The sequence below is a fragment of the Hetaerina americana genome, unplaced genomic scaffold (genome assembly GCF_022747635.1).
Source record: "Hetaerina americana unplaced genomic scaffold, ioHetAmer1.1.p SCAF_16, whole genome shotgun sequence".
Taxonomy (NCBI): Eukaryota; Metazoa; Arthropoda; class Insecta; order Odonata; family Calopterygidae; genus Hetaerina; species Hetaerina americana.
Genome location: NW_027286719.1, coordinates 9,554,205 through 9,571,373, shown reverse-complemented (window position 1 = coordinate 9,571,373; position 17,169 = coordinate 9,554,205).

The window sequence follows — 17,169 nt, the reverse complement described above, 5'->3', positions numbered from 1 at the left end:
ATTAGGGGTCCATGTAGGTTAGCGAACAAAAACACGGTAAGACACAAAAAAGAAAAGAAACTCACACCTTTTCGAATTTTCGGTGGTCAACAACTATTGGTCCACAACGGTAACCCACGGTTCACCTATCGCTGGCTTGACCACCGAAAATTCGAAGACGCGTGTGTTGCTTTTCTTTTTTTTTCTGGGTGTTTGTTTTTGCTTGTCAGTGCTACCTTTATATGTTTTACTTAAAAAAAAATTTTTAACTGTCGTCTAAAAATAGCACTTTTTGGCCTTTACATCGGACTATTAACAGTGAAAACGATGGAGACGATTACAAACACCCAAGCCATAGGTGGGGGAAAACTCACCCAGGGAGGACCCTTTGATTGGCAGACTAAGACCTCACCCTGCCGCCACCAAGGCCGGTAAATATGCATATTTTAGTATTCACATCTGGATACTTTCGCATAAGTTATATATGTAATATATATGTATATGTATATATATATATATATATATATATATATATATATATATATATATGTATATAAATATATATATATATATATATATACATATATATATACATGTATATATATGTAGTATATATATATATATATATATATATATATATATATATATATACTACAGTTCTGTCCCTCTCTTCCTTGATAAAGGTGGTCACAACCACCGATAATTCGAAAAATAGTGAGTCTCTTTTTTTGTGTGTTTCTGTGTTTTTGTCTGTGTCCACTAGTGCTAAGTGTTATACATTATTATTCACGTCCGTGAGACTTTCAAAAAGTGTTATATATTGCAAATTTCTGAGTTGGTGAAATTATTGCAATGTTCAAGAGGAAGAAGCTTCTACATTTTATTTCTCTTTATAACACTCAGCCACTTCTGGCCGATGCTTGATTGCCTTATTAGCATTTGGAAATAAGGAACCAGCCAAATTTTCACTAATTAGGGAGGGGTAAACGATTATGGGATAGGGGTAGGTGACTTTTGACACACACTCCTCTCTGCTTTTCCCCTTCCCTCTCCCCACCACTCTCTCCAAGGAACAAGTCATCTGAGGCCTCTTAGTCATTCCATTGACTGTGGGTTTGGCCTCAGGAATTCATCAATGAGGGAAGTACTGCGGTGCATTGGAAATGGTTCTAAAAGCATCATCAAGTATATCTGGACAATAATTATATAATTACATACACTTAACTTGATGATATATTAATGGGTGAGACAGTGGGTGGAACTTTTATAAATATATAAATGGTTAATTCAAAAGCTAATTTTTGTACCATCACTCAAGGTTTCCACCAAATACCTTTTCAATATTTTTTTATGGAGCCAACTTATCAATCGATGCTGAAAATTTAATGCAAAATTAAAGCATAGTTTAATTTCCACAGCTCATCATTTATATGTTAAAAAACGGAAATAAAATGTAGAATATCTCACTGAATGAGATATACTAAGAGCAAATAAATCAATTTGAGAAAGGATATTGAATAACTTCATGTGCCTTTTATCACTGTCTCTGTTCAACTTTTTTGAATGGTCTCAAATTTTCAGGTATTTCCCTTAATAGTGCAGCAGAGTTTTCCTTTCTTTCTTCTTCCCAGTGCTTATACCTTTATCGGCAGCAGTGCAGCACGGACATTTCATCCTTCTTCAGTAGCATATTAGTATATCCTCACATTTCTTCTTCAATTTACCATCTTTTGCTCTTTCATAACTATCTTTTCTTTGTTTCTTATTTGAATCTTTGTACTTAACTAATATTTTGTTCACAGCCTTCTTTTTCCTTCTATCATTCACCCTTTAAATAATCTCTTCCCTAATCCAAACCCTCCTCAAAATATGTTTTTACATTTATCATTGCATTTGTAGCCTCAGACAGTCCTGTTGATGGAAATTCCTTATCCTATGGAAATTCCCTATCCTTCTTTAACTCACCAAGAAATCTTCTGACTTGCAACTAGAAACTATATTTGCGACAGCTAAAGGCTCCCCATTTTACGTCAATTATTCTTTTTTCATTTTGTTGTGTTTGACATCATTTTGAATGGGAACTTAATTGTGATGCTGCTTCTGAGACACTGTGTCAATGATTATCCAGATCTAATGATTAAATGGTGGTAACAATATGTAAGTGATGTCTCCTAATATTCTCCAATTTGATGTACTCTATCCTTTTCTTTCCATTGTAATTCTATGTTGATAAACCATATTTCTCTTTTCCCTCCAAACTATTACTCCTCCCATCACAATACTCCTCTCCTATGCCTCTCGAGTTTCTATTTAATTTGGAGCTTCAGACAATTCTGTTGCTGGAGATGGTCCATCATCTCTTTAATTTACCCTTGACCTCACTCAGAAATCTTCTGGCTGGCTACTAGCAATTCCTCTTGGGATAGCTAAACCCTTGCTATTCCATTTAACATTCATCATTCGATTTGTACCCGGTTGAATTTGACATCAAATTGCATGAGCACTTAGGCGTGATCTAAACTCCCATCTGCTACTGCGGTATTGCACAAATAATTATGGGGATCTAATGATTACGTGGTGGGGGCAATATGTATCTGATGTCTCCTACACTATAAGAATTTTCCATGCATGCATGTCTTTTCTTCCCATGCTTATTCCACGTTGATGAACCACATTTGTCTTTTTGCTCCCATCTGCATGTATTACTTGTCCCATCACAAATTCCTATCCCCTCTCTATCAAGTGCCCGGATCTTCCACAGTCACTTCTTGTATACGTGCAGGTACACTTACAACTGCTACTTGGTGCCCTGACCTGAATTTAAGTACCCCGTCATTGGTTAATAGCTAAGATTATAGGGACAACTTTCACAAATACTTATAATATACTCTCAAATATGAGAGACTTGATCTATGTTTATTATTTTTCTTATTCAACTCTTAACTATCAATCTAAGAATTTATTTACCCAACCAACTCTCCTAACTCAGCCATATTATCTCATTGTATTCCGTCTGGATCTTCTTCTTAATTCTTTCCAAATAATAATCACCTTTTGGTGATACTAAATTTTCCAGTAGTTGCTTTTATCTTTTAATAACTTTCTGGAACTACCACCTTTCATCATATGACTGGATTTCATTCATGATCGCCAGCCACTACACTTGCCCCTGTGAGAGGAGTCAAATTTTTTAAATGGACTCATTTCACATTGGTTTTCAAATCATAATTACTAGTACTGATGAGATGCTTTTTAGTACCTATTCTCCCCAGTGTTGCTCATGTGGCCAACCCCACTGGTGTCAGATGCCTTTGCAGCCACCTCACTTAAAAATGAATATTAAAGGCATGTCCTTCTGCGAGGATCTTATACTGTAACCTATTTTGCATGGGCAACTCTACCAAGAACAATTATCTTTATGCCCTCAATGATATATGTACGCATAATACATATACTCATAATAATACATACACTGATATGTGTGCACATAAATAAATAAATAAATATGCATAACCTACGTGATTTTTTGGGTAACAGAACTTCCTGGGAAACCATAACATGCACAGGGAAAGAAACTGGCCCCCATACCCTGATGTGTGAATTCCACACTCCGTCGAGCTTAGTACAAAGCCCGATGGCTTAGCACTCCCAGCAAAACAGCTGTCATAAAATCAACTGAACATTCAAAATGGCTGAACTTTTTGGCATATGGGAGAGACATAATGACCGTACATAACGCCACAAAAAAATCAAATATTCGTAACCCGCGGGAATTCAAAATTTGTGATAATTTTTGAGCAAACCTTGTATATGTATGTATATATATAGTACAATACACAGTAATACACAATATAGAAACACAAAAAAAAGAAGAACACTCACACTTTATTTCTTGATATTTCGACGGAAACAATCCGTCTTCATCTGAAGACATAGAAGTCAACATATATATATATATATATATGTTTATATATATATATATATATATATATATATATATATATATATATATATATATATATGAATTCTAACCACTTACCTTTCCTCTTGTGTATTGTCTATTTCTCCTTTGGTGGGTGAAACAGCCCCCTGACGCCATCTCTTGGCTAAAGAATCGGGGCGCTTGGCGATATATAACACCCACGGATCTCAGGGTAAATTACATATCCTCGATAGCTCAAGTGGTTAAGAGCATCCGCCCGGCAAGTGGAAAGATCCGGTGTTCGAGTCCCGGTTGAGGAGATATTTTTACTCTTGTGATCCGTTCGATTCCGCCTTCCCCACCTCTATCGTGTTCGTCCTTTATACGTGTTCCTATCCATTTTCCTTATATATGTTTCTGTATATATGAGTATTTATTCGCCGTTTGGCGGGATTTCGTGTTTGAATGTATATATATATATATATATATATATATATATATACATGTATATATATATATATATATATATATATATATATATATATATATATATATATATATATATATATATATATATATATATAATCATATCTGCTTAACTACTTATTCACTTTATAATATTTATCTTACATGTATTTGTTTTACTACTCTTTAAGTAAAATATTTGGTTATTTTAAAAATTGTATTGTGATATTACTAGTATATAACCATGAAGGATGTTAAAAATGAGATCAAAATCATAAATATTGTTTTAAATCCATGTATTCACATCAGGAAAATTCTCTTTAAGCTAGAATCATAATGTAAGGGGATGAAAGGGTAAAAAGATACATTTTTCTTATACTGTTTTTATTCATTTAACCACTAATACATATTTCTACACAGAATAATGACAATCTTGTCACATTTATCTCTCTGCTAAATGCAAAAATAATCCTGGACCCCTTACATTTGGTGGCATTTTTCTCATAAATTGTATACATTGTCAGTACCTTCTTAATCATCAGGAGTGAATGTGTCGAACAACCACAAGCAGGAAATGTAAATGATAAATATAGCTATGACAAATACTGCCGATAATTCCATCAAGGTAACCCACAATGGTTCAGAGTACTGGAAAGAAATATGCTCTGTTTTAATAAATTGTCATGACAGTACACAATATGAATACAGATGAGACATTCAAGTTTGAAATTTATACTGTGGTAGAATATGCTCATAAAATTGAAATGAAATTTTTCAGATTGAATCAACATTTTCCTTTATGATATCCTAGAATATTTTGTTTCCAGCCTAGCTCCAAGAGTTGGGCTCACACACAATGCAACAATTGAAGTCCCCACAGTGAAATATCACTTGGTAAAACCATCATATAATTTGAAATATGAAGTTATATTTTTATATCATATTATAATCTGCAACAGACTAGCTGGAGTAAGAAAGGGAAAAACCGTGATTATGTTAATACACAAGAAAGGTATTGTAGAGATAATATGCAAGTGATGATGTAAGCATTATTGAGGAAGGCAACAAAAAATCATCTCCATTATTAATCCAATATGATAGACAAAATTAAGAGATATTTTACAGGCAACTGCAGGACTTGGTCCACTGTCTAGAAGACACAAAATAGGATGGGATCCACCCCCCAACAGGCAAATGGAATTGTTATGCACAAATGGTGTGAAAATTAAGGCGCTGCATCATCAGTAGCTACAGTTTCCTTGGATTGGATGCGCAATCAGATAAAAGAATTCATTCAAAGATTTCATTTTTTCAAAGAATACTCTTTTAAAGAATATTCTGCCAAAGAATAAAACGGAAAAAATTGCTGAGGAATTTTAATGTAAAAAGAGTAAAAGCAATATGGAGTACCAGGAGGTTGTTGAGAAAAATAATTAATTCAAACCATTAGAATGGTGCTTTGGATTAAAAATTAAATCATCTTTCAAAAAAGTATCAATAGCTGAAAGTAGGAAAAGTCCCAAATCACAAACTCTGAAAGTTTCTTTGAAACATCATCGCAAAGGTTTCTTGCTTTAGGTCAATATCATCAAGTAAACTTCATGTTTTTAGGGTTTTGTGAGTTCGCGACCATATGTGCTACATCCAGGAGGCTAGAGAGTCGGAAGATGACAGCCTGATATGCATATTTACATATGTCAGTGATCTCAAAAAATCTTAGAAAAGTGAAGTTGACTCAACCAAGTCAAGAAGTTGGTCGGGTCACTAAAATATTAAAAAAACAAAACTGGAAGTGTCTCTTTATTTTGTGTTTCTAAGCTTGATATATCATTGCCACAATTTCGACTGACTATGCAGATATTAACAAAATAACTGCTAACTTAAGACTCTAAATCAATGCAAACAGGTATGCAAGTCATTAGTTAATAACTAGGAAAAATCTTCACTGAATCCATATTCATTAAAATTTAAGGATTGGCCCTGTTATATTAGCTATAGATATGCGTGTCCTCAAACATTTGCTGGCCCGTGCCTTATTCATCCCACATTCCTTGAGATACAATCTCAAGTATTTTGAAATTTCTTCCATGGAAGAAAAGTTTCTCGGGAAATTAATCAAAGTTTCAAAATTAAGAAAATGTACTTTTTTATTGAAATAGACTGGAGGCAGAGGAGGACGATGAAAAAAAAAAAAGAGAGAGAGAGGGAGGGAGGGAATAATTGTTCGAGTGAAGTAGGAGGAAGACCTCTGCGGATTCCCCTTCTAATTCGTAAGAGCCAGTTTTCAGATCGCTATACGCTTCAAGTGCGGATTTTGTGAGGCTCAGTTGTCGGTCTGTCTGCCTGTAGTATGCTGGAAGTGTGAGATGGGGACGAGGTGACGAAGTTGTAGGACATATTCATCGCCTGTGGCTGAGCGATGGGCTGGCTGAAGGGAGAAGGGGATTTAAAGGACTCGAGGACGTCGAAGATACCCAGGGGGTCGTGCTAATGTAAAACGTAGTTCAGGAAGCCACCGAAGAAATGGGGTAAGATACCGTCTCGATGGAGACGACTTAAGATCTTTGTTGCGAGGCCACGGTTAATAAGTAATTTTGGTGAAAATCGTTGAACATCGTGCCTTCTCGAAAAATAAAATATATGAATGTCAGCCTTTTTCGTATTTCCGAAAGACAGCCGAATAATTAATATTATTTACAACGCCAGGTTTAAAAAACTCCAAAATTCATGACCCTATATCGTAGGATAGAACAAAGAATTATTTCCTTGTTTTCAATTTCAAAGAAATGAAATTTCTAGTTTCCCCTCAAAGAGGTTTGAAAAAATTTGGGTAAACATTTTAACGTCAAGAATTAATCGTTTAAACGGTTAACACTCTGAGCGAGACCCTTAGGGTGCGGAGGTGGACCCAGACTTTTAAAACAGATATCTAGCAACAGTATTTACTACCCAAGTAAGATATGAATAAAGACGTATGTACGGTATTTCGTCACAACATCTTGTTTCTCTAAAGCCCCCAGAGTTTAAAGGACGTCTCGATAGCATAACTGTCAACAGCACTCGGCTGGACATCGAGGGAACCGGGTTGGAATCCCGGTCAAGGCGAATGATTTTTACCCTTTGAAATTTTTGCATTTAAAAGGCTTTCCGGTAATTTTCCCCTGGTGTCTTAAATGCGCCTGGATGGTCTGTCTGGCTTTTTTTTGATCAAAGTCATGTGAATACCTAAAATTTTACCATTTTAAGGACAACATTTTCAAGTCTAGTTCAAGCAAGTTGTGGGGCGATCTACCTCCAAGTCTTCCCTTCTTTGCTTTTTGCGTCAAATTTCCATCCCTTTCAAACACAGGATTCACATCTTACTCGAACTCTTCACAAATTTCACCCGTTTCAATTCCGGCAGTATCTGGTCCTTGATCAGTTTCATCACGAAAATTTCTTTTTGAACCTTCGCTATCTCCGATTTCAGTAGAATTGCGACCACAAACAGTCACAGAAATTTTATTTAAAAAAGATTCGTGTGGAAAGTAAAAAATGTGAAATGCGGAGACGACGATAAAATATTAAACTCAAGGCCTCTTAGACTCAGAAAACTACTACAAATAATTTTAAAGGCGCACTGTGCGAGCTTATTTTGTCTGGCCTTTAACCTGATTCGTCATAATAGCGATAAAAGTTACCCGACGTGGAGCACAGGGCCGACTCCCCGAAGGCCCTGAATGCTGGTGTTTTTATCATCGAAACAGAGGCATACTTTTGTTGCAGATGTTTAGCCTCAAAGTTGTTTATCTAGAAATGCTTTAAGTAGCAATTACTTTTGAAAAATTGAGAGATTTACTAACAAAAATGTATTTATCGGGTCTCCGGAGGTCCATACTTTTGAGTTTGAAACAGCCTTTACTTTTCTTTGGTCAATTATTAAAAATATTTTATCATATAATCTCAAGTTAATTCAATGGCACTTTTGGAGGAATTTTTTCATTTAAGAAAGATTTACTTTTTCCGGCAACATTTCTTTCAATACAGAATTAATTACTTGTTTCCATATCTCTGAGAGAGTAGAACCAGAAAAAACTGGCAGGTGATTGATATGTTTTGATCTAAGCGTAACGCCAAATTTAATGATTGTGCCAAAAAGTTTCTAAACTTTTTGGCACAATCATCAATCAAACAGACTATTCAAACAATTGAGTAATGACTACATGAAATAATTTTTCTCTAAGCCGTAAAGTGTTTCCAACACTTAGGTAAAAGGAAGAGGAATAATGGGCTTGAAGTGGTGATTTACGGAGAAGTTAACCTCAGCAGTAATCAGACATACGAGACTCGAATGTTGAAAATTGCACGACGAGCACACGCTCATACCACACAGAGGTTTCCTAAATTGGATTACGAGGAAACTAATCCTATTGTCAGGGACCGTATTCGGGTAATTAAAAATACACACTCAGTCGCCCTGGTTAGTCCGAAGTGGTTTACGAGGAGGCCAGGGACCGGCTCTGTGCTACCTTAACTCATTACGCGTTTACTAGAAAGACCCCGAATAGGTTTATGAGGCAATGTACCCAGGTGTCAGAGTCCGACTTTGGGGGAATAATACACACACTTACACGCCCACACACATCCAAACTCACTCACTTCGGTGTAACAGAAAAGTAATACCAACACCAAGGGCTAAAAAGTGAAAGAAACGCTTGATGTCATAATATCGTTGTCAAAAACGAAAACGGCAGGGAATTAAATCCATAGCAATGCCGTAAGAGCCTCATTATTTTACCATTCCAAGCATTTTAAATCTGAAATATTTAAAATTTCAAATATCTGCTTCGTTGACTCCACTAATTTTTTGATACTACATGTTAACTAGGAAAGAGCTTTGCATAGTAATTTTAGGATTATGTGCTCCAATTGGAAAGCCAAATTTTTAATTTTTTTCGATAGCGATTCAATGAAACAGATTTCCGGAGAATTTGCCGATTTCATTTATATTAACTTATCCTACGTAGTGCTGAGATACTCACAGTGAAAGTGGTAAGCAGTTAATTAATGCGTATTGCGTAGGCGAAATAGGCAAGTGGCTAGTCATGTAGTCAGGAGAAGTTAGTTAGTATGGGAAATAGGTGAGTGGAGAGGTGAATATTGGTAAGTAGTTAGCTATTTCGTATTGCGTGGGTGAAACTACACGCCACTTAGGACTCAAGGAGACCCATGTCACGCCACTTGACCTCTCGGATTTGGATGGAAAAAGAACTCCAGCGAAAAACTTTATGAAAGAAAAAGTTTTGAAACTCGTCATTAAAAAAGCGATGAATTTACATGAAATTTAAAAGGAGGACGTTTTAGAAATAAATACTTTGCCAGTGGTGCAAAGGTCATTGGTTTACCTAACTAGTGCATTTATAACCCTCTACCGAATTCGAATACGTTAATCTAAATTTACGCATCGTCAGAGACACATTAGATGTCATATTTTGAATTTCTGACATAAGCTTGGCCATACAGTTGAGTAAACGAATGAATTATGTCAGAAAAAAACATCTTTTGAAAAAGAACACGGTTTTGCCAACTTTTTTAAAAATATTGACTGGCATTGTCTACAAAGAAGATAAAGTGACGGTTTCGGAAAGAGAGTACTGAAGGGTGGCTTAACCATGATCCTAGATCGGGTGGCAGAGAAGTGCAGCTTAAGGTGGCGAAGAGGGTCCTCGAAGGTGGAGGATCACAGACGCTACCGTCCAACGAGAGTGGGTATTCTTCTGTATGTTTCTACACGTGTTATGCGAAAAATATTCTTGTGTATAAATAAGCACGAGGAGACTATATACAATACATATACATAATTACATATATATGTATATGCATATATATATATATATATATATATATATATATATATATATATATATATATATATATATATATATATATATATATATATATATATATATATATATATATATATATATATGAGTATTTTTTCACCGTTTGGCGAGAAAGAAATTTATAAGAAATTTATAAGAAAAAAATATAAGGAAAAGGGATTCCCAAGATTTATATGATGGACAATACAGAGATTTTGAGTCCTGGCAACTACGGGGCTCGGCCCAATCGGCCGTGTGTCGTGCCCGGCAGCGAGGGAGGCAAGGCTTCCGCGGTTGTTATCCCACGAAGCACTTGCAAGGGAAAACCAGCAGCAGCAGGACAGAAGACGCAGGAGAAGAAGACCAAATTAGTCAGAATAAGGACGCGGAAAGTTAAGACAATGATGAGGACAGGGAAACTGGAGAATGTTAAGCGAGAGTTTGAAAGGGGATAAATAGACATTTTAGGTCTATGCGAGGTGAGATGGAAGGATAGCGGGGATTACTGGAGTGATAATTATAGAATAATATACAGCGGCGGGGACGAGAGCCAACGAGGGGTTGCCATAGTATTAAACGAAGAGGTAGGAAGAAGCGTAGTCAACATAGAGCAGGTAACGGATAGAATACTACTAGTAGAGATAAAAGCAGAACCGACGAACTTAGTTATTATTCAGGTATACATGCCACCGAGCAACCATAAGGAAGAAGAGGTCGATAGGATATACGATTAGTTAGAGGACATGATCGCGTGTGTTCCTTCAGGGAAACATTTGATAGTGATGGGGGATTGGAATGCGACGGTAGGCGAAGGAAGAGATGGTGATGAGGTGGGGGACTACGGTTTAGGCTCGAGGAATGACTGCGGGGAGAAAGCAGTTGAGGTCTGCAGGAGACAGGGGTTAGTCATCACCAACACTTGGTTTAGGCACCACAAAAGACGCAGCTCTACATGGAAAATTCCGGGTGACTCAGGAAGGTATCAGCTAGATTATATCCTGGTTAGACACAGGTTTAGGAACACTGTGATAAATTCGCACAGCTTCCCGGGAGCGAATGCGGACTCGGACCACAATTTAGTTGTTATTGAATGTAGCGTCCGTTTCAAAAAGATATGGCGGGGGCGGCGGGTTAGAAAATTGAATATGGAAGCATTAAATGGTTTGAAAAGGAAGGAGTACAAAAAATCGATGGAGGAAATCATAGAGGATAGCAAGAAGCTAAGTACTATCGAATAAAAATGAAAAAGTATCAAGAAAGGGTCATCGAAAGTCGCACTATTGGAACCGTTAACGCTAAAAGGACTAGGAAACCATGGATCACGGATGAGATGATTACAAAGATGGATGAGCGGCGAAAATGGAAGAATGTAATTACAGAATTAGGCAAAATCAAGTACAAAGAAATAAACAATAAATTGAGGCGGACAACAAATAAAGCAAAAGAAGCATTGCGGAAGACGCAGTGTGAGGATATGGAAAGTTTGCAGAGAAAGGGTGAAATTGGTGCGCTGTACAGCAAAGTTAAATCGTTATCGGGAAGTAAGAAAGGAAGATCTATGCTAACAGTTAGAGATAAGGCGGGTAAGGTAATAGTTGACGCAGGAAAGATCCAAGAGAGATGGAAGGAGTATATAGAAGAACTGTATAGTAAAGAACTCAGACCAACAAAGTTAGACATTGAAAAAGAAAATGACGTAGAGGAGGACAGCTTAGGTCCAGGTATACTAGACAATGAGATAGAAAGGGTATTAAGGGAGATGAAACTAAATAAGGCCGTGGGGGTAGATAACATTCCCGTGGAACTTTTAAAATGCTTGGGAAAATGTGGGAGGAAGAGGCTATATGGGCTGATCCGTAGTATTTATGAGGAGGGAATCTGGCCGGAAGACTTTGTGAGATCAGTTTAGTTCCTATTCCGAAAAAGGTAAAGACCACGTCATGTGAGGACTATAGGACAATTAGTTTGATATCCCACGCAGCTAAAGTTGTTCTCAGGATCATAAAAAAAAGGATAGAGAGTAGGGCAAATGGATACTTAGGGGATGATCAGTTTGGCTTTAGGAAGGGGCACTTGTAGCTGGTGAGAGAGGTAGGCAAGTGGATGCCATCTTCTTAGATTTTCAAAAGGCATTTGATAAGGTCCCACATGGTAAACTCATTCATAAATTAAAGGTCGCGGGTATAAACAAGGGCGCTATAAGTTGGGTTAAAGATTTTCTTTCAGAGCGGGAACAGAGGGTAGTCCTTGATGGCGCTAGTTCCGACAGCGTTCGAGTCACGTCGGGGGTACCTCAGGGAAGTGTGATCGGGCCGTTACTTTTCTTGATTTTTGTTAACGATTTGAACCGCGAAGTGAAAAGTAACATTAGGATGTTTGCGGATGACACGGTGATCTATCGGGAGATATCTGGGGATGAGGATCGTTTTATTCTAGCGCAGGATTTAGATTGCATTACTAAATGGTGTTCTAACTGGGGATTGACTCTAAATTATAATAAATGTTCAGTGATAAATTTCTTTAAAAGATCAACGGGATTTGCTTACAAATTAGCTGGAGGTGACCTAGCAGTAGTTGATACGGTAAAATACCTAGGTGTCACATTCACTAAAGACTTAACTTGGGGGACTCACATACGTAAAGTCTGCGGTCAAGCAAATAAAAAATTGGGATTCATTAGACGCATTGTCGGCAAAAGTGACTCAAAGGTCAAGGAACGTTGTTACCACGCCCTTGTAAGGCCTCATTTAGAATACGCATGCAGCGTGTGGGACCCGAGTGAAAAAGGTCTCATTCGGGAAATTGAGAAGGTTCAACGCCGGGCAGCCCGTTTTGTAAAAAATTCCTACGATAAAACGCAAAGCGTTACCGAAATGCTCATGGATTTGGGGTGGGAATCATTAGAAGAGAGACGATTCAATGCAAGACTGAAATTATTAAATAAATTCAGATCCGCATGTTTCAGCACCGAGGTCTCGCAGATTATTCGTACTCCTACATACATTGGTCGCTTGGATCATGCATATAAAATTCGGGAAATAGATGCCAGGACTAGCCGACTCAAGGACTCCTTCTTCCCACGGACAATACGGGATAGCAACTGTAGGATTATAGATAGTAAAAATTCCACTTGCCACCCTCAGTGTCTAAAAAATAATTAGTCGTATTTAAATGCATGCTCTTCCACTAACCTTATGTGTTTTGTTATAATAACCCATTCTTTCCGCATGACATCATTCGTGTTCTGTTCATCTGTTTTTAAGTTTCCCTTTCAGTCCCTCTTCCCTCCCGGCGGGGGGAAATTCCTGCTACCTGCAACGTTGGGTCGAATTCCCTTCCTTTTACTGTCTCTTTGGGGGGTTGAGTGTTTTGTGGTGCATTTTCATGTGGTAGTGATGTTTCACATTCTTGCTTGTTGTGTCCTGGCTTGCGTGTTGTAGGATGGCTTTGGTGCTGTATCCTGGGGTGCAGTTTTTTGTTGTTTTGCGGTGTATGTGTTTGCATGAGTATTGGATGGAGGGAGTTTTGCATGAGTGTGTGCGCTGCTGGGGTGTAATTTTCCGTGTTGTTTTTTGCATGTGGTATTTTTCGTTTTTACGGTTGGTGACCTAACACCCCCCGCCACACGCCCTTGCGGCGGCTTGCGGGGTATTATGTAGATGTAGATGTAGATGTAGAGGTACGCGTGATTCCATTGCAGTAATGAGATTCTTCATCGAGAGGAATATAGAACACAACCAGGAGGTATTTGCCTGTTTCGTAGATTTCGAAAAAGCGTTTGATAGAGTGAATTGGGAAAAACTAATGAGTATGTTGAAGAAAATAGGAATACTTTGGAGGGAAAGGAGGCAAATCCGTCGAGGCAACCTGTACATGTCTCAGACTGCTCAGGTGTGGGTGGGAAACGGGGAGTCCGGATGGGCAGTGTGTCGCGTCCGAAGGGAGAAGTTGAAGCGACTACATAAATAAGAGAAAACAGCTAATGAAAGAACACTGCGGAACGTTTACTATCACACTGCTCAGTTACAAAATGTGAGTAGGTGCAGACGACACACGATTAAGGTCCGCATTTGCCGGTTCGCTGGGCATAATGTACCGCGATCACACAAACACCAACGCAGCGTCACCGGACCTCGTGGCCCCACGAGAGCATAAAAGGAAAACTGAGCAGGGACCATCACGACGGGGTCACCACTTGTCGCGTCCGAAGGAGGAAGTTGAAGTGACTACATAAATAAGAGAAAACAACTAATGAAAGAACACTGCGGAACGTTTACTATCACACTGCTCAGTTACAAAATGTGAGTAGGTGCGGACGGAGCAAGCCGTTGCTTGTCGCGATAGCTCTTGCTGCGGACTGCCGGCTGATTGGTTTATGCGCCTTCGTCTTCGCTCTCTAGTGCTGTCCTCTGGTGGGAATACTAGGATGACCCCGTAGGGTACAGATGAAATGTGGTAACCGCCACATCACCCCCCTTGCAGTGGTTAAGCCTTGCCAAAAGGAGATGGAAAGAAGGGGAAAACAAATAAAAACAATTTACAAAGCAGAATCCCTCAGATTCCGTGGGAACTGGACCCGGCGGCCACTTCGGGTGCTCACTGCTGGGGGCATAGTTGTTCTGGGCAGCTCTTCAGCCTCTTGGGATTCGGAGGGACTGGACGTAATAATCATCCTATCTCGATGGCTGTCATCTTTCAAAAAGAAGGCTGGCTTAAGTCTATCAATGGACACCGTTGCCTCCTTCCCGTTGACTCGAAGGGTGAAATATTTCTCCGTCCTATTTAGCACTTCAAAAGGTCCATCATATGGGGGCTGGAGTGCACGTTTTGTCGCCTCGTGGCGCACAAACACTTGGGATGAGAAGGCCAAATCACGGTGCTGAAAAACGGCCTTCTCTCCGTGACGGGTGATGGGAAGGGGGTGCAATTGCTGCATATGACCTCTCAGCTGTGCGGCAAAGTGGGTCTCAGCAATAGGAGGATTCGTTCGGGGTGAGAAGAACTCTCCAGGCAAGCGTAATGGTTCTCCATACACCATCATGGCAGGGGTGGCCTTCAGGTCCTCTCCATGCTGATCGAATGCCGAGTAGTACCCATGGGAGGGCATCTGACCAGCTTTGATCGGTATGGCACATAATGGCTGCCTATAAATGGCGGTGAAAACGTTCCACCAAACCATTAGCGGCAGGATGGTAGGCTGTTGTTCCTAGGTGCTCTGCACCGGAAGTCTTTGCTAAGTCCTGAAATAGAGAGGAGGTGAACTGCGAACCACGATCAGTGGTTATTCTCTGCGGAACTCCGAATCGGGCAAACCATCCAGAAACCAGCGTCCTTACCACGACCTCCGCTGAAATATCTGTGATGGGAAATACCTCCGGCCATCGTGTGAATCGGTCAACGATCGTTAAACAGTAGCGGAAACCGTTGGAGTGGGGCAGGGGACCGATGATGTCCACATGGATGTGATGAAACCGTCCTGTGGGAAGGGGGAAACTCCCGACAGGTGATTGGACGTGGCGATGAATTTTGCACTTTTGGCATTCCAAGCAGGATCGGGCCCAATCGCGGCAATCTTTACGTAGGGAGGGCCACACGAAAGGCTCGGCAACCAGCTTGAACGAGGTTCGGATGCCCGGGTGGGCAAGGAAATTTAGCATGTTAAACGCACTTTTACGGAATGGGGCTGTTAGGTATGGTCGTACCGTGCTGGATGAAGTGTCACAATATACTTCCACGTTCCCACCGGGGACCTTTAACTTTTTAAGACACAAAGGGGAGTCGGGTGTCAAGAACTGCTGCATTTCTTCATCACACGTTTGGGAGGCTGCCAGTGCCTCATAGTCAATGGAGGCACTAATTGCTGTCACTCTGCTGAGTGCGTCGGCGACCACATTTTCCACTCCGGAGACATGACGAATGTCCGTGGTGAATTGGGAGATATAGTCTAAATGACAAAATTGTCGAGGGGAGCACTGATCAGCCTTCTTTTTCAGGGCAAACGTTAAAGGCTTGGGATCGGTATGGACCGTGAATGATCTCCCCTCCACCATAAGGCGGAAATACTTAATGGCTTTGTACACGGCAAGGAGTTCACGGTCGTACGCGCTGTAATTTCGTTCAGTTGGTGTCAATTTCGTTGTGTAAAATGCAAGCGTCTGCCACTCTTGCCCACATTTCTGCTGCAAGGCTGCACCGAGTGAAATATCTGACGCGTCTACGACGAGGGCAAGTGGAGCGTCGGGGTTGGGATGAGCTAGAAGGGCAGGTTTCGCGAGGCTGTCTTTGCAGTTGTTGAATGCCTGTCGCCTCTCCGCCGACCAGTTGATAGGTTGGTTGCTCTTTAGAGAGCACTGTGGAGTGGAGCCTGACGAGTGGCGGCGTTGGGGATGAATCGCTGGTAAAAATTCAGCATGCCTAAAAACAGGCGCAGATCCTTCACAGTTTTTGGTTCAGGAAAATTGTTTACGGCACTCACTTTCTCTTCGAGAGGCCGGATACCGTCCGCCGTGACAGAGTATCCTAAAATATCCACTTTAGGTGCACCGAACACGCATTGCGCAGAGTTAATCAATAGGCCGTACCGAGAAAACCTGCCAAATATCTCCCTCAGGTGTTGCACGTGCTCCTCAGCTGACGAGGAAGCCACTAATATGTCATCGATGTAACAGTAACAAAAATTCAACCCCCTGAGTACTTAGTCCATGAACCGTTGAAATGTCTGTGCCGCGTTGCGGAGTCCGAAAGACATGAACGGCAACTCTAATAACCCGAAGGGAGTTATGAGGGCAGTCTTGGGGATATCTTCAGGAAATATCGGAATTTGGTGGTAGGCACGCACAAGATCTAGCGTGGAAAACATCGATTTGCCGAATAAGGCGTGCGCAACGCGCGTGTATGTGGGGCACCGGATATTTATCAGGTAAGGTGCGAGCATTAAGGGCT